General features: G+C 43.1%; 1 pseudogene; it reads left to right on the top strand.

Annotated features, from left to right (window-relative positions):
- The first annotated feature begins 5,459 nt into the window (after nucleotides 1-5,459).
- Nucleotides 5,460-19,711, top strand: part of LOC141100377 (uncharacterized) — a 51,341-nt pseudogene continuing 37,089 nt past the window's right edge.

Here is a 19,711-nt window from a genome sequence, read left to right as displayed (position 1 = left end):
GCAGACTAGAAGCTGCCATAACTCGATCGGCTCTGCTACATATAGGCGATGATCAGATCACCTGTATGTAGCAGAATATCTCACTTGCTATGAGCACCGAGCACCGGGCGGTGCTCATAGCAATTCGGCACTGACAACCATAGACGTCTCCAGGAGACCTTTGTTTGTCATGCCAACCCATTGGTGACCCGCGGTCACCGATGGGCGGATTTCCGGCACGATTGCTGGAAGCGCATGTTAAATGCCGCTGTCAGAGTTTGACAGCGGCATTTAACTGGTTAATTGCCATGGGTGGATCGCGATTCCACCCGCAGCTGTTCCAGGCACATGTCCGCTGTTCATAACAGCGGACATGTGCTGGGAAAGATGTGGGCTCACCACCGGAGCCCAAATCAAAGGGAGGGAGTCCAACATCGGCATAAATTTATGCTCGATGTCAGAAAAGGGTTAAAAGACCCTTGACATGCCAGAAACATGTAAGTGGTGGTCTGGGTATGAAAACCAACTGCTAAAACTAAGGGTCAGAAGTGCTCAGCTGAAGGGTGTACATCTTAGTTTCTGATTGTCTCCTCTGGGATCATCTTGGGGTCCACTGCTAGCAGTATAGGGAATTAAAAGACTATAGACAAATGCTACTACAATGATATAAAAGTTAAAAATACAGGCAATTCCTAAAGTCTGCTTCCTGATTATGAGATCCTATTCCTTTTCTCATTCATTTTTATATAAAAAATAGATAAAAAAACAGAACTGACAACAAGTTAAACCATACCCTACAAATACAATTTTTACAACACCCTCTCCCTAATTATTACTATTTACCGTATATACCTGAGTATAAGCCAACCCCCCTAGTTTTGCCACAAAAAAATGGGAAAATTTATTGACTCGAGTATAATCCTAGGGTGGAAAATGCAGCAGCTACTGGTGAATTTAAAAAATAGATACCAATAAAAGTAAAATTAATTGAGACCTTAGTAGGTTAAATGTTTTTGAATATCCATATTGAATCAGGAGCCCCACAAAATGCTCCATACAGTTCATTATAGCCCCATAAGATGCTCCATAGAATAATATGCCCCATATGCTGCTCCATAGATTATGCCCCCATAAGATGCTCCATAGATTATGCCCCCATATGCTGCCCCCATAAGATGCTCCATAGATTATGCCCCAATATGCTGCCCTAATAAGATGCTCCATAGATTATGGCTCCATATGATTCTCCATAGATTACGCCCCTATATGCTGCCCCCATAAGATGCTCCATAAATTATGCCCCCATGTACTGCCACTGCTGCTGCATTTAAAAATAAAAAAATTGACATACTCACCTCTCCGTCGCTGGGGCCCTGGTGCCGGTGTCACTGCTGGCACCTGAGATATTCACCTGTCTGGGGTCCATTACTGCTTGCTGTTGTCTGGCACGACATCTGTCAGTGACGTTCAGACTGCAGGGGGTGCGGCGCGCATTAACCACGTCACCGTGCCCTCTGCTGTCTGAACGTCACTGACAGATGATGTGCCAGACAGCAGCAAGCAGTGATGGACCCCGGACAGGTGAATATCGCTATACTTTCCCTTCCTGGAGCGGTCTCTGTAGCCCCATTCTCCCATGGTCTCCCTTCCTGCCTTCAGCGGTCATGTGGTACCGCTCATTAAACTCATGAATATGCGCTTATTCATGAGTTTAATGAGCGGTACCATGAGACCGCTGAAGGAAGGAAGGGAGATCGCAGAGAAGCTGGAGGCTGCAGAGACAGTGCCAGGACGGGTAAGTATGACCTGACATCGCCACCCCCCCTACCCCTCCGACCCCCTAGTGTATATGACTCGAATATAAGCCGAGAGGGGGACTTTCAGCCCAAAAAAATGGGCTGAAAATCTCGGCTTATATTCGAGTATATATGGTATCTACTTTATGTAATAAAGTAAATAACATTTTCCTCCTCAAAGCTTGTCTTGCTGATTAGTGGTAACCAGCAAGAGAAAATAGATATTCTTGTTCTGACTCCAGCTAAAAAAAATAGACATCTCAAAATATTGTCTCAAAATTCCCAAGCAGTGTAATTGAAAATGTTTTTTCTAAACCCGCCAACCTCTTTAATGCAACTAATAGACAATAAAAGACATCAGGCTGTGCTGACAACCCCATGGATAGTTGTGCCACTAACTAAGTGTTTGCAGGTCTAGCATATTTTCTTGTAAAACAGCATTCAACACGGCATCTAGTTATATACAGATTGTTCTACATCTGCAAACACAGACTGTTGGTCACACACACAATGAATACCTAGGACCAGAAGAGAAATTCTGTGATGTCATTGCTTCCTTCTGATGACCTGCTGGGCCACTGTGTAAACAATGAGATTAGCGATTTAGGTGCAGAATATAGAAGGTCAATACTACAAAACTGACAAAATCCATGAAATGTGAAGGGCATGTGTCTGTACTGAGTGTTTTCACTGTAGCATTATAACATCATTAGCATCAGTTATTCTTGTGGGCATGGAGCTATATTCAGACCCCAAATTAGACAGCAGCAGCATGTGGCCCTAAGTACTGGAAATACTCAGCCCAGAAGACAATTTTCTTCCTCATTAGAATGTCCCAACAAAACCTTGGGCTTTTTTTGCGTTCATTAACAAGCCATTGTCTGTTTAATGAGGCAATGATTTCCTCTCTTTTATTTTATTTTTTTTCTAATTTTCATAGCTTCCAAAGACAAATGGAGCACCAAGCTCTCTGTCATCATTAAACATACCAATTACCATGCTTCTTTATGTGTTACCTTTAAATACACAATTTAAAAACACAATGACTCCCAATATGTATGCACTGTATAACTGTTTTTCAATTTTCACATAGAAAAAAAATGGGGCTTTTGATGTTTCCAGTCTTGCTTCGGAATAAAATACATTGGGTAGCTCGTCTATTGGAAAATACATAAAAATATAAACCAAGTGAATATCTTTATGATATCCACAGAAAACAAAGAAACCAGCTCTCGTAACATCTTAGAGGATGAATCAGCATCCTTTTAAAGAAATAAAAAAATGAAAAATAAAAAATGTCATATAGTAAAACTAACCTATGTATTTAAAGAGAACCTGTCATTAAATTCTTTCTGCCTGAACCAAAAGAAAGCAAAAAATAGTATCGGCAAGCATCATATAGTGGAAAAAACAGGAGAGAGAAAGACCACCAATACTATCATAAACATCAATGTATTAAGTAATTCCACATATCTTATGGACAAAAGTAAGGGCCAACTGCAACCAACAACATAAACAAGCAACTCAGAAAAAACAAACCAAAACGTGCGTCGTGGTGGGTGGGTATGCCACAGTTATCCAGCTACCGCAACCTATCAAGGTATTAGTATCCATTGTTATTTGCATGTATTTTGGGGTGCCTTGCACTATGGATTGTACATATTTATTTGCTTCATGTGTACTTGATATATGTGGCCTACTGGCCATTGAAGTATTTTGGATGCTGCATTAATATTGATTTTACTATCTTAGCCCCATTTGCCCCTTTATCCTGTATTTGGCATTTAATAAAGATTTATATTTTGGCTACCTCTAATGGGCTCTATGATTGTTTGTTCTTTCTGAGTTGCTTGTTTATGCTGAGCCAAAGGAAATATGAATCAGAGCCTGGCTGCACAAATGTACTCAGGTATGTATTACTCTGAAACACTGGGTCACTTTAGAGAAAACATAGTATGGAAAGTCGTCTGGTTCTCACAGCCGCTCTCCAGTTGATTCACATGTTGCTCCCATGTGTATGCATAGGAAGAGATCTGTGAATGAACTGGAGTGCGTAAGGAGAAACCCGCCTTGGATGTCTTTGGACTAGTCAGGTCTCTCCCTATAGTCCCCCTAGCTATTCAAACTATGGTTTCTCTGAAATGATGTGCCTTCTTCACACCTACAGCTGAACATGAACAATAAACAATCCATATTCAAGTGATGCAAAAACTAATGTATTTTTTATAGTTGACACTCACAAAAATGTCTGACAAGAATGCTGTATATAAAAAGCCTTTACCAGCAAATAAATATTAATCCATTCACAACTTTTTGATGTATAAGTACAGCAAAGTTCATGTCCCTGCCTTTGATGTGGCATTTATTATGCACCAGCCGAAAACAGATCACACGTCCCGCCCATCGGCCCCCCACTGTCACGTAATTGAGGCTTGCCGATGGGCTGTTATGACAGCTGGGGGTTTGTAGGAGATCTTGAATTTTTTCTATATATAGCAGGGCTTGAAGCTTCAAGTCTCCTAAAGGGGACTATTGAAGTCAGTAAGAATTAAAAAAAAAAAAAGGTAATAAAAAAATTAAAAAACACAAAAGTTCAGTTCCTCCACCTTTTTCCCCATTGAAAATAAAAATATTGAAAAAATATTGAAAAAAAGTAAAATTAAACATTTTTGGTATCGCTGCATTCAGAATTGCCCGATCTATCAAAATATAAAAACAATTATTCCAATCGGTAAAGATGTAAAAAATAAGTCCTCACCTAGTCCCAGATCCCAAAAAATGGAGACTCTACTGGTCTTGGAAAATGGTGACTTAAAGCAAAAATGTTTTATTCTTACAAATTTTGTAATTTGTTTTCACCAATAAAATAAAAAAACTATACATATTTGGTATCTGCAAACTCCTACTGACCTGGGTAATTATATTGCCATTCAGTTTAACCAAATAGTGAACATGGGTAATAAAAAAACAAAAACCATTGTGGAATTGCACTTTTTTTTGCAATTTCACTTCCCTTGGAATTTTCCAGGACATTTATATAGTAAAATCAATGGTGTCGTTCAAAGTACAACTCGCCCCACAAAAACTCACCCTTATACAGCTATATTGATGGAAAAATAAAAAAGTTATGGCTCTGGGATGAAGAGGAAGAAAAAAGGAAAGAGCAAAAATGGAACATTGCAAGATCATATATTTGCTATTTTCTGTACTTAAACAATCTAATAACTGTTGATGACTACTCTCCTTCGGTCTCCCACCAAAATAGTTTCCTTTTGTAAAAATATAACTTTCAGCTGCAAATTTCTGAACAACTCAAAATGACTATTTAGAGGTTATCTCTGCATTAATATGGTATTCCGATGAGAAGTAATCATCACCTATCCACTGTAGCCACTAAGGCTAGGTTCACATTGCATTTAGTACAATCTGTTTAACGGATCCGTTAAACAGATGTGCTAAAATGAGGCAAATTTGGTGAAAAATTTGCTTTGCGTTAACGCTTGGCTAATGCAAGTGACTGCGTTATGTCGTTTTGATGTCCGTTCGAGAAGCATCCGTTTGTCAGCCTACAGGCACCGTCAATAAAGTTGTTCTTTTTTTTTTTGCCTTTTGTCAGCATCAGGTGTGGGTGGACACACATTCTCCATTTTGGAAGCATCGAGTGAACTTCTAGCTGCAAGCAAGATGTTTGTTACAGAGCTGGTAAGATTTCACTTGATGCAGCTGCGACGTCGGCAGAGAAGGCGTATTTCCCAAAGGAGATATTGGATCCATGAAGTGAATTTTTTACGGAATACATATGGTGCCTTTTACACCCTGTATATTCAGCTTCGGAATCATCCCTTTAAATTTCAAAGGTATCTGCGGATGTCCATCGAAATTTTGATATTCTACTCTCTGTGAAGGATGAGATACATCATCAGCACACCACTTTCCATGAAAGTATTTCTGCGGAGCAACGTATAGTCGTGACTTTGAGGTAAATATCCTTTTCTTAACATTGTTGACAAAGACTGGATGTAATTTATTGTGGTGCATGTCTTTTAATTTTCTACACGTTGCCAATTGTTCGAGTCCATTTTAACTTGCCTTTTTTTTGGGTCTTAAGCAGTCCAATATGTTCAAAGTGCTAATTTTTTTCTGTATTGTCATAGATATCTGGCTACTGGTGAAACTTTTGCGTCACTGCACTTTCAATTTCATTTGGGGAAATCGACCATTTGCCAACTAGTTCGGGAAACTTGTGAAGCCATTTGGAACAACTTACAACCACAAGTGCTACCAACCCCGACAACAGAAATGTGGCTATCAATTTCAAAACAATTTGAGGATGTGGCTAATTTCCCGAATTGCATTGGTGCCGTGGACGGGAAGCACATTCGGATTCAGAAACCTGTGCATAGTGGATCTTTGTACTATAATTACAAAAACTACTTTTCCATTGTTTTAATGGCTATTGCGGATGCTAGATACCGTTTTGTTGCCATGGATAACAGTGCATAAGGACGGACAAACGATTCCAGAGTCTTCAAAGAGTCCAACATGGGGGTATGTTTGTACAGCAACAGCTTTAACATACCTTGTGCACGGCCATTACCGGGGACAGAAGGTCCAACTTTGCCTTATGTTTTAGTTGGAGATGAGGCTTTCCAACTCAGATGAAATCTCCTAAAGCCGTACTCAAGCCATAGTCTTAACTCCACAAGACGCATATTTAATTATCGCTTGAGCCGTGCAACACGTTATGTGTAATGTACCTTTGGTATTTTGACCTCCAAATGGCGTATATTACTAACTTGCATGCAACCTCAGCCTGAAAATGTGGACTGTGTAGTCAAGGCATGCATCTGCCTGCACAATTTTGTGTGCAGGCATGAACCCCTGCTGGTGGACCCCGATGACTGTGAGTCGAACCTCATGAGCATAGATTCCACTTCAGTTCGTTCTACCGTTGAGATCATGAGGATTCGGGATCAATTTGCAAACTATTTCATAGATGAAGGTCTTGTTCCATGGCAAGACATGCATGTGTGAACATTTTTAAGACTGTTTAGTGGTGTATGTTCTATGTGTGTTGCAATTGTTATGTTTTTTAGGTGTGGTTTTTAAACTTTATGTCACGTTTAAATACATTTTTAAAAAAAAATTAAAAACAATAACAACGTAAATACTGTATTATAAAATTTTACTAAAAAAACTTTTGAAGACATTTGTTTTCTAATCAAAATGTTATACATTTTTAACAGATGCAGTCCCATAGGGAAAAAAAATGAACATTGGTACAAAAAAATTGAAACCAAAACTATCAAAGGCTATATTGGCCAACTGTGGTGATGTTTCACAGTTATTACAGCCTGTGATATTGGGTGGGCGTATTGTCTGCCCAACTGTACGCCGTGCTGCTGCATTGCCTTTCCATTTCCATACCCGGTTCACCCTGGCCTCTGTATGGTGCTTGGTATGGCGGCATGTCCATGGTTCCTGATGTTGATGAAGTTGGTTCCTGAGGGCCCAAAAATTTGCCGAATAGCTCATGCAATCTTTCCCTAAACATAAGATTTTGGTGTGGTGGAATCTTTTGAGCTACTGGCACATACGACAAAAACAGCAGCTTCCACTCATTGGCTGCATATACACATTCACGTTCTTGCAAAGCCGTAATTTCCCACCGAAGATCTCTGTGTTCAATGCGACACAGATCCTCTAGGCATTGCAGTCCATCCATAATTATGGCATCGACGTCATTTTTGCCTGATGATTTTTTGCGTCCGTGCTGTGCTTGCAGACAGGCACTTACAACAGGAGCCACAGTACCGCTGTCCAGGGATCGTGGCTCACTCAGGACTGACACATCTTCAGTGCCCCTGTTGACTTGGTTCCTTCTGAGATTGCTCCAATGACTCTGCCTCTCGAGGCACAGTGGTACTGCATATTGTTCTATCCAAAAAAAGATAATTTTAGTTATTGGAATAAATACTTGGTGCACAATTACCTTTTTAACATCTAGAAAAGTTTAATTACGAGCGCTGGGACGTTTTTTATAGAAATATCAGCTGCTCATAATGGACATAAGGGGTGACTCGTTTCCCACCAGATCCACTTGGGGTGTTTTGGCTGTTGCGGAAGTCTCTTACAAATTGATCCCTGATGGATCTCCACCGGGTATGTACTGCATCGGCTACAGTAAAAAAACAAAAAAAAATGCTTTTATATCTTTTACAATATTTACATTACAGAAAGTTACGTTGAGCGTTAATTACCAAATTTCTTTTTTGAGGATGCGGACTTCTCCATATACCGAAGGTCCAATTGGCAGATTATCTTCTCCCACAACTTTCTATTTTTAATAATATCATTGTGGGAGCTGTCGCTCTGATCCCATAGCGTCTTCAAATCTATAGTGAGATTCAAATTCTCACCAATCCTATAGACACCCTCCACCTTGTCATTCACTATCCAATTTCAGCCTGTTACATTGAGGTGTAATCTCTACTGGGCCAGAGAGAATAGTTCTGCGTCCTCAAATCTATAGTGAGATTCAAATTCTCACCTATCCTATAGACATGCTACACCTTGTCATACACCATCCAATTTCAGCCTGTTTCATTGAGGTGTAATCTCTACTGGGCCAGAGACAATAGTTCTGCGTCTTCAAATCTATAGTGAGATTCAAAATCTCACCAATCCTATAGACACCCTCCACCTTGTCATTCACCATCCAATTTCAGCCTGTTACATTGAGGTGTAATCTCTACTGGGCCAGAGACAATAGTTCTGCGTCCTCAAATCTATAGTGAGATTCATATTCTCACCAATCCTATAGACACCCTACACCTTGTCATACACCATCCAATTTCAGCCTGTTACATTGAGGTGTAATCTCTACTGGGCCAGAGACAATAGTTCAGCGTCCTCAAATCTATAGTGAGATTCAAAATCTCACCAATCCTATAGACACCCTCCACCTTGTCATTCACCATCCAATTTCAGCCTGTTACATTGAGGTGTAATCTCTACTGGGCCAGAGACAATAGTTCAGCATTCTCAAATCTATAGTGAGATTCAAATTCTCACCAATCCTATAGACACCCTACACCTTGTCATACACCATCCAATTTCAGCCTGTTACATTGAGGTGTAATCTCTACTGGGCCAGAGACAATAGTTCAACGTCCTCAAATCTATAGTGAGATTAAAATTCTCACCAATAGTAGATACACCTTCTACCTTCTTTTACAGTACCATATAGCTGGTGGTATTTTGGGTACATTTTCACAAAAATGAGCAAGTATGGTGGAAGACGCCATGGAAGTGGGCGGGGGTTGCTAGCTGGTCCCGATGGTGGTGGTGGTGTTGCATCTGTTGGTAGTGGCAAAAGCACAATAGCACCTAAGGCAGGAGGTGTTGAGCCTGCATCATTGTCTGGCTCCACAAGGCCTCGAAGACTCTCTTTTCTGGGAGTAGGTAAACCACTTTTAAAGCCGGAGCTCAGGAACAAGTTTTGGCTTACATTGCTGACACAGCCTCCAGCTCTCTCGCCTCCTCTTCTGAAGTTTCAAAAAAATAAAAGCACTGAGTCATCATTGGAGGCTCCTGGTCAGGAACAACACCTTTCCTTATGTCCTTCACCCCTACCAAAAGTGAAGCATGTGGCAGGCCACACTACAGATTACTCCATGGAGCTCTTTTCACATACCATGCCTGGGTTAGCAAGTCAAATCATGAATTCCCCAGTCCAAGATGAATCTGACATGGAGTGCACTGATGCACAGCCACTGCTAGATTTTTCTGCTGGTACATTCACTCAGAGCACTACATTGTCCTCGCAGTGCAGACAATGAATCAGACCCTGATGAAACTCAGGTGCCCCTTCCCGCATACTATACCACCTTACATGGTGACACAGAGGAAGGTGCACATGAAATTGAAGAGGAGGTGATGGATGACCCAGTTGTTGACCCAGATTGGCATCCATTTGGGGAAGAGGGTGCCGCTGCCAATAGCTCAGAAGAGGAGGAGGAGGATCCGCAGCAGGCAACGACATCGCAACAGCTGTTATCTGGCAGGACCATAGCAGTCCAAAAACGTGTTACAATAGCCAAAAGAGTTGCAGGACAGCTTGGCCAGATGGTCAAATTAGCACAGCGCGCAAGGTCTCAAAATGTCTTCCATAGTAGGAAGAGTGCAGTGTGGCACTTTTTTGAACAAAATCCTAATGATCAGGCAAAAGTTATCTGTAAGAAGTGTGCAAATACCTTTAGCCGAGGGAAAAATCTGAGAAATTTGAATACCAGTTGCATGCTTAGACATTTAACCACCATGCACTTGCAAGCGTGGATGGACTACCAAACCTTACGCACCACATGTGCACCTGCTCTGAATGAAGGTAGTCAGCAATGCTACATTGCTTCCCCACTGTAAGCCCACCAGTTAGCACAGCACCAGCAGCAAATGTTGAGGTGTCGTCGCAAGGGCAAAGCAGTCATGGAATCACAATGTTATTGCTACGAAAGACTGAATCTAGGCCATCAGCAACACCACCAACACCATCACCATCACCAACCCTCTCAGTCCGCCATGTCCACCGCTAGTTCGAACATATGCAGCTCTCAAGTCCAGCTCACCCTACCAGAGACTCTGAGTAGGACAAGAAAGTACTCATCCTCTCATCCGCGTACACTGGCTTTGAGCGCCCACATTGCCAAACTAATCTCGTTAGAGATGATGCCCTACCGGTTGGTTGAAAGCAAAGCTTTCCACGAGCTCATGGCCTACGCAGTACCACGCTATGACCTACCCAGTCGGCACTTCTTTTCGCAAAAAGCCATCCCAGCCTTCCACGTGCATGTGAAAGACCGCATTGTCCATGCACTCAAGCAATCAGTGAATGTAAAGGTGCACCTCACCACAGATGCATGGTCCAGTAGGCATGGCTAGGGCCATTACGTGTCCATCACTGCGCACTGGGTTAATGTGGTGGATGCAGGGTCCACAGGGGACAGCGGCGGTGGGACAGTGCTGCCTAGCCCACGGTATAGGAAACAGTTGGCTGTAGGCATTCGACCCTCCTCCTCCTCCAGAAGTGAAAGCTCGTCCACAGAGCGCAGTCGCATGAGCACTCCATCCGCAGCTGCCAGTGTTGCACACAAGGTGTCCCACTATCGAACAGCTAGTGGTAAGCGTCAGCAGGCTGTGTTGAAGATGATGTGTCTGGGCGACAACAGACACACTGCGGAGGTACTGGCCGACTACTTGCAGCGACAAACTGAGTCATGGCTGGGCAGTCTACATCTTGAGACAGGCAAGGTAGTTAATGATAACGGCTGGAATTTTGTGGCAGCCATAGCCCTTTCAAAACTCAGACACATACCTTGCCTGGCTCACACCTTGAATCTGGTGGTGCAGTGCTTCCTCAATAATTATCCGGAGTTAACACCCCTGCTCCATAAGGTGCGAAGACTGTGCTTGCACATCTGCCGGTCGCCCGTACACTCCAGTCGTATGCAGAAGCTGCAGCGATTGCTCCACCTTCCCAAGCACCGCCTAATTATCGATGTTGCAACAAGGTGGAACTCCACCCTGCACATGGTTCAGAGGCTGTGCGAACAGAGGCAGGCTGTAATTCATTTGTGGGAGGATACACGGGCAGGCAGTTTGCAGGCAGACATGGAGTTGTCTGGTGTGCAGTGGTCATAGCTGAAAGACCTCTGTAAAGCCCTTCAGTGTTTTGAGGAATGCACACAGCTGGTAAGCGCAGACGACGCTATCATAAGCATGAGTATCCCACTTATGCGTCTCCTCATGCAAACTTTGATGCACATTAAGGAGCAGGTGTCTGCAGCCGAGGAGGAAGAGGAGGAGGGAAGCCTTGATGACAGTCAGCCATTGTCTGGTCAGGGAAGTCTCGTGGATGAGGTGGAGGAAGAAGAGGAAGAGGAGGAGGATGATGGGGATGATTATTTAGGGGAGGAGGATGCTTCTCAGGGGGCAAGAAAAAATGTTGGCGTGGCAAGGTCAGGTACAGGGTTTGTGCGTGACTGGAGGGATGTGGATTTGCCAGAAAGTGCTCCTCCACCCAGCAATCGCAGTGCATCATTGACACCTGGAACATTGGCCCACATGTCTGATTATGCCTTGCAGATCCTAAAAAGTGACCCCCACATTGCCAAAATGATTAACGATGACGACTACTGGTTGGCAAGCATCCTGGATCCACGCTATAAAGGCAAATTCCAAAACATCATGCCACAGGAGAACCTAGAGCTAATATTGGCTAACAAACAAGCAACTCTGGTAAACCGTTTGTTTGAGGCATTCCCAGCACACAGCGGCGGTGATGTTTTTAAAACGAGCCGTAGGGAGCAACATGGAAGAGGTGTTCGTGGTGCATACAGCCGAAGTGGCGTTGGACACAGGGGTTTCATGACCATGTTGTGGACTGATTTTTCAAGTACTGCTCACTAGTGTTGAGCATTCCGATACCGCAAGTATCGGGTATCGGCCGATACTTGCTGTATCGGAATTCCGATACCGACTTCCGATATTTTTTCAATATCGGAAGTCGGCATCGGAATCGGAAGTTCAAAGTTGATTGACAGCCTGACGTCATCATGATGCGCGGTGTGTGCGCATCATGATGCGCCGTCATTTCGGGCCTTCCGGGGGTCTCTGCCGGCCTGCCGGGGGGCTGTGTGGACTGCCCGGGGTCTGTACCGGCCTGTCGGGGGGCTGTGCCGGCCTGCCGGGGGGCTGTGTGGACTGCCCGGGGTCTGTACCGGCCTGCCGGGGGGCTGTGCCGGCCTGCCGGTGGTCTGTGCACCCTGTGGGGGTCTGTACCGGCCTGCCGGGGGGCTGTGCCGGCCTGCCGGGGGGCTGTGCTGATGTCCGGGGGTCTGTGCAAGCATCGTCCAATGGGACTATAAGTCCCATCTGGCGATGCCTGCTACCATGACAGTGATTGACACATTAGCCAATGATGGGACAGTAGTAGTCCCATCATCCGGCTAATGTGTTAAATGTTAAAAAAAAAAAATAAATACTACATACATACTACATACATACTACATGCATGCTACATACATACTACATGCTACATACATACTACATATATACTACATGCATGCTACATACATACTACATGCATGCTACATACATACTACATGCTACATACATACTACATATATACTACATGCATGCTACATACATACTGCATGCTACATACATACTACATACATACCACATATATACTACATACATACTACATGCATGCTACATACATACTACATACATACTACATACATACTACATGCATGCTACATACATAACACATATATACTACATGCATGCTACATACATACTACATACATACTACATACATACTACATACATACTACATGCATGCTACATACATAACACATATATACTACATGCATGCTACATACATACTACATGCTACATACATACCACATACATACTACATACATACTACATACATACTACATGCATGCTACATACATACTACATGCTACATACATACTACATATATACTACATGCATGCTACATACATACTACATACATACTACATGCTACATACATACTACATATATACTACATGTATGCTACATACATACTACATTCTACATACATACTACATACATACCACATATATACTACATACATACTACATACAATACATTCATACAATACATACATAGACATACAGTACATATAACATAGAGTAACATACTTACCAATACTTGTCACATTGTTCCCCGAATCCATTGTCTTTTACGGAATAAATATTAACATAACAAACCACAAAAATACTCACCCACGATCCGAAGCAGTCCACGAGTGTGTCCCACGACGATCTTGGGTAGAGAACTGCAGCATCAGCTGATGCCGCCGTTCTCTACGGGCTGCAGGAATCCAATGACGGAAGGTAGGTATCCTTCCGCACTGTATTCCTCCGCCACTTTAAAAAAAAAAAGTCCCTAGTCTCACTTTATGCCATTGCTGTGTGGGAACACTCGTGGACTGCTTCGGATCGTGGGTGAGTATTTTTGTGGTTTGTTATGTTAATATTTATTCCGTAAAAGACAATGGCTTCGGGGAACAATGTGACAAGTATTGGTAAGTATGTTACTCTATGTTATATGTACTGTATGTCTATGTATGTATTGTATGAATGTATTGTATGTAGTATGTATGTAGTATATATGTGGTATGTATGTAGCATGTAGTATGTATGTAGTATGTATGTAGCATGCATGTAGCATGCAGTATGTATGTAGCATGTAGTATATATGTAGTATGTATGTGGTATGTATGTAGCATGTAGTATGTATGTAGCATGCATGTAGTATGTATGTAGTATGTATGTAGCATGCATGTAGTATGTATGTAGCATGTAGTATATATGTAGTATGTATGTAGCATGTAGTATGTATGTAGCATGCATGTAGTATATATGTAGTATGTATGTAGCATGTAGTATGTATGTAGCATGCATGTATTATGTATGTAGTATGTATGTAGTATGTATGTGGTATGTATGTAGCATGTAGCATGCATGTAGTATGTATGTAGTATATATGTGGTATGTATGTAGCATGTAGTATGTATGTAGCATGCAGTATGTATGTAGCATGCATGTAGTATATATGTAGTATGTATGTAGCATATATGTAGTATGTATGTAGCATGTAGTATGTATGTAGCATGCAGTATGTATGTAGCATGCAGTATGTATGTAGCATGCATGTAGTATATATGTAGCATATATGTAGTATGTATGTAGCATGTAGTATATATGTAGTATGCATGTTGCATGCATGTAGTATATATGTAGTATGTATGTTGCATGTAGTATATATGTAGTATGTATGTTGCATGTAGTATATATGTAGTATGAATGTAGCATGTATGTAGCATGTAATTTTTTTTTTTTTTTTACATTCAACACATTAGCCGGATGATGGGACTACTACTGTCCCATCATTGGCTAATGTGTCAATCACTGTCATGGTAGCAGGCATTGCCCGATGGGACTTGTAGTCCCATCGGACGATGCCTGCACAGACCCCCGAAGCCTGCACAGCCCCCCGGCAGGCCGGCACAGCCCACCGGAGCCTGCACAGACCACCGGCAGGCCGGCACAGCCCCCCGGCAGGCCGGCACACCCCACCGGAGCCTGCACAGCCCCCCGGCAGGCCGGCACAGCCCACCGGAGCCTGCACAGCCCCCCCGGCAGGCCGGCATAGCTCCCCGGCAGGCCGGCACAGACCACCGGAGCCTGCACAGACCCCCTGGCAGGCCGGCACAGCCCCCCGAAAGGCCCGTACAGACCCCAGAGAGGCTGTGCAAGGCAAAAACAGGGTTTTTCTTATTCCGATACCGGAAGTCCCATAGACTTGAATGGGACTTCCGGTATCGGAATCGGCGATACCGATACTTTTTTTTAAGATCGGCCGATCCATTCCGATCCGATACTTTGAAGTATCGGACGGTATCGCTCAACTCTACTGCTCACACGACTGGTAATACTGCATCGATCGAAAGTGACAGGAGACAGCAGTTGTCAACTATGGTAACAAACTACTTCTCCTCCCATATCGATGTTCTCCCTCACCGGTCATTCCCCTTTGACTATTGTTCAGTAAATGTGACACCTGGCCTGAATTGGCACAATATGTCTTACAGGAGCTCGCTTGCCCTGCTGCTAGTGTGTTATCTGAACGAGTCTTCAGTGCTGCTGGATCAATCCTGACAGAAAAAAGGACCCGTCTGACGACCCAAAATGTTGATGATCTAACCTTCATTAAAATGAACCATGCATGGGTTTCAAAGGATTTTGTCCCACCCTCCTCTGCTGACATGTAGGTTGCCAGAAAAATGGCTTGCTTTTGTCCTCCTCTTCCGCGGACTTCTCCAATTACTCCATTTGCAGCTGCTGAATGTCCAACATCAACATATGCCAATTTTTCCACCTCCCTTACTGGGCTGCCTCCCCCCACAGGGCCGAGGTCACCACCTGGCGCACGCATCCGTGCGAGTGCCGTTGCCCTGGAAAGGTGGGTGGACACACTCTTTGGCAACGGCACTGGCACAAGGTCCCTCATAGAAGAATCAAGTGTCTCTGATGGTGGGGGTGCACACCCGCTGTCAGACACACCGGCGTACTATGAAGGGCCCTGCGCCAGTGCCTTTGCCGACGATTGGGCCCCCCTGCTTGCTCAGGATCACAGCACTTTCAAAGTTGAAATACTTACCTCTCCCTGCTCCACCGCCGTGATGTCTTCCGCATTTCCTGACAGTGACATTCTGGTCAGAGAGCGTGATGACATCACGTCTGTACGCCCTTTGCCTAAACAGTCCAAGTGCAGTGAGATGGAAGATGGGGACGATGAGGAGTCCAGGCTAGTACAGGGATTCCCTAGCGAGGAGACTTATTTAATTGTTTTCAATGTTGGGACAGCTATATTTGGGGAGCACTATACTCTGGAGAATGATATATGAGGCCCACCATACACTGGAGCATTCTAAAGGTGGACATCAGACACTGGAGCAGCATTTACAGGGCCCATTATGCACTGGAACATTAGAAATGGGGCCCATTATATATGGAGCATTATTTGGGCCCATAACACAGTGGAGCTTCATCCATGGGGGCCAACATATACTGTATCATTATGTGGAGCTCATCATATACTGCTTCAAACATTATATGGGACCAATGTTTCTGTATGGAGAAATATATGGGCCTTATTACTCTGTATAGCGCACTATGCGGTGGCCATAATATTATATGGAGTAATATACTGTCCGTTTTTGGAGCTATTGGAGAATTTAAAATGGATATCAGTCATGAGATGTAAGAAGTGAAGTATTTTTCATTCTACTATACCGCTATTTCTCTGCTGTATCAGAGGATCATGAATTGTGGCATGTGTTAAAGGAGCCCACTGACACTCTTTGGCCCTGGGCCCACGAAAATCTAGAGCCAGCCCTACCCCCCCACAACTTTAGCCAAATAACCCCCAGTTTTCAATGCCTAACTATTATAAAGTAAATTAAGGTTGACAAGCTTAAGTAATAAGAATTGATGTTTTTGGCATTAAAATTGGCACTGTAGGTGTGTTTCCTGTCCTCCACTCCCAGACGACCTTGGTTCCCCATTGACTTGCATTGGGTTTCGTGTTTCAGTCGGCCTTCAACTTTTCACGATAATCGGCCGATTTCGTTCGACCCGACTCGACCCGAAAAAAGGCAAAGTCGGTCATCTCTACAACTGAGCCGAAAAACAGCAGCCCCCAGCTGCCCAGAAAAGGCAGTGGAGCTTTGCCCAGTTCTTCCCACTGCCCTATAGTGGTGGCAAGTGAGGTAATAAGGGGTTAATGGCACCTTTCTATTATAAGGTGCCATTAAGCCCGGATAAGTAATGGAGAGGTGTCAATAAGACACTGATCCATTACTAATCCTACAGTAAAGAAAGGGTTAAATAAACACACTCACATAATAATAAATTATTTTAATGAAAGAATACAATACACACATTTTTAGGATCTTTATTACACTGGTAATTCCTTATCGAAGTCTTTGTACTTCTGAAAAAAAGTTGAAAATAATAAAACAAATCTATACATTACCTGTCCGCCGCTCAGTCACATCCTACGGCGTAAATCTATCTCTGGGGTTAATATATTTACAGTCAGGGCGCTGCTAACACAGCCGCTGCTAACTGTAACTGACTGGGGAATGAATGGAGCAGCCGCTGCCTGCTCAGTAACTAGCGGTGACGTCACCGCTCATCACTGAGTGCGCTCTGCTCCATTCATTCCCCAGTTACAGTCAGCAGCAGCTGATTTAGCAGTGCTCTGACTATAAATACATTAACCCCCGAGATGGATTTACGCCGTGGGATGTGACTGAGCAGCGGACAGGTAACGTATAGATTTGTTTTATTATTTTCACCTTTTTTCAGAAGAACGAGGGCTTCAATAAGGAATTACCAGTGTAATAAAGATTCTAAAAATGTGTGTGTTGTATTCTTTCATTAAAATAATTTATTCTTATTGTGTGAGTGTGTTTATTTAACCCTTTCCTTACTCTAGGATTAGTAATGGATCGGTGTCTTATTGACAACTCTACATTACTAATCTAGGCTTAATGGCACCTTATAATAGAAAGGTGCCATTAACCCCTTATTACCTCACTTGCCACCTCTACAGGGCAGTGGGAAGAACGGAGCAAAGCTCCAGATTAGGCGCATCTAATAGATGCGCATTTTCTGGGCAGTTGGGGGCTGCTGATTTTAGGCGGGGGGCCAAGATCAATGGCCCCTTACCAGCCGGAGAATATCAGCCCTCAGCTGTTGGCTTTAGTCAGGTTAGTTGTCAAAAATAGGGGGTACCCCACGCCGGTTTTTTAAATTATATATTTAAATAATTAAAAAAACAGCATGGAGACCCCTCTTTTCTTCACAACCAACCTGGCTGAAGCTGGCAGCTGAGGGCTGCAGCCCCCAGCTGTAAGTTTTGTCTGGCTGGTTATGAAAATGAGGGAACCCCACATCGGGTTTTCATTCATTCTGCTCTCCTGCCGGAGGTCCTGATGTGGCACACGGTTGTCACACGTGTGCCACACAGAGGTACCACGTGTCCACACGGACACGGATAGCTCCGGTGCTGGAATTATCTGGACGTTTGAAACCGCCCTTACTGGGCTGCTTGTTGCAATTTCATTAAAATACTTGCTTACCAGCAGGAGATTATTACTAGAGGACTAGTTGTCTTGTACCATGGAGTTCTCCTACTCTGTGTAACCACACCTTCACAACTAATGACCAGCATTCTGCCAATTTACACTGTACATAGAATACTACCAATCAATGGTGTGGGTGGAGTTATACAAAGCTTAGCATTCATAGAACTGGTAGATTTGCTGCAAGTGACACATTGCTGGAATCTGAGTCACTGCTTCTACATCATGCTGCTCTCAGATTACATAGCAAAAACCTGGTGGCATATTCTCTTTAAGACGGGGGTTCTGTTTCACTTCAAATGTGCAGTTTTTTTGTCCCATATTTACTTTGTATTTTGGCACATGTGCCATGTGACTGTTTAGTGTATTTATCTTTACCTAATTGAGCATACGAGGAATTCATGTGTATGAGTGCTCTTTAAACTGTGGTGCTGTGTTTATTATAGTTCGCATCTTAAACTCAGTTCAACATATTTCGCTCATCCAGATTTTGAGTATAGGCAGTTGTATTTAGTGATGAGTGAGCATGATCGCCAGGGCTTGATACTCAATCAAAATGTTGCCATGCAGATTTGATGTAGACCACGTTCCTTGAATCTGTGTCTGGCATTTGTGAATAGCAGTAAAGTGACTGCAATGCAAAGTCGTCAGGTAGTGACGTCAAAGCTCATCATCATTGCCGGGTCTCACTGCACATGTGTTGTATGTGTGTTTACACAGGTGTTTTGTAGCCTGGTTTAACCTAATAAATAAATAATTTGAAAAAAAAATTAGGGGGTGTCCCTCCTGTTTTTGATAACCAGCCAAGGTAAAGCAAACAGCTGTGTGCTTATATTATCAAGCTGGGAAAGTCCCTAGTTAATGGGCTGTTCCCAGCCTAAAAATACAAGCCTGCATATGACCAAGAATTGGCACATCACATTAGAAGCCTCAGTTCTGGTGCTTTGCCTGCCTTTTCTCGATTGCCCTGGTGTGGTGGCAATTTGTGTAAAAAATCACAGCTGCCACCAACCCCTGGTGTCTGTAATGGAAAATTGTCTATCAGACACCCCCATTACTAACCAGTATTAAAAAATAGAAACAACCACAGAAAAAATGCTTTATTTGAATAATCCCCCCATACTATCCCTCGTTCACCAATTTATTGAAGAAAAAAAAATTTCATGCAGGTCCA

The sequence above is a fragment of the Dendrobates tinctorius genome, unplaced genomic scaffold, assembly GCF_039654945.1.
Source record: "Dendrobates tinctorius isolate UK_male_01 unplaced genomic scaffold, ASM3965494v1 ptg000011l, whole genome shotgun sequence".
Classification (NCBI taxonomy): Eukaryota; Metazoa; Chordata; class Amphibia; order Anura; family Dendrobatidae; genus Dendrobates; species Dendrobates tinctorius.
This window is presented reverse-complemented; position numbering and strand designations above follow the sequence as displayed.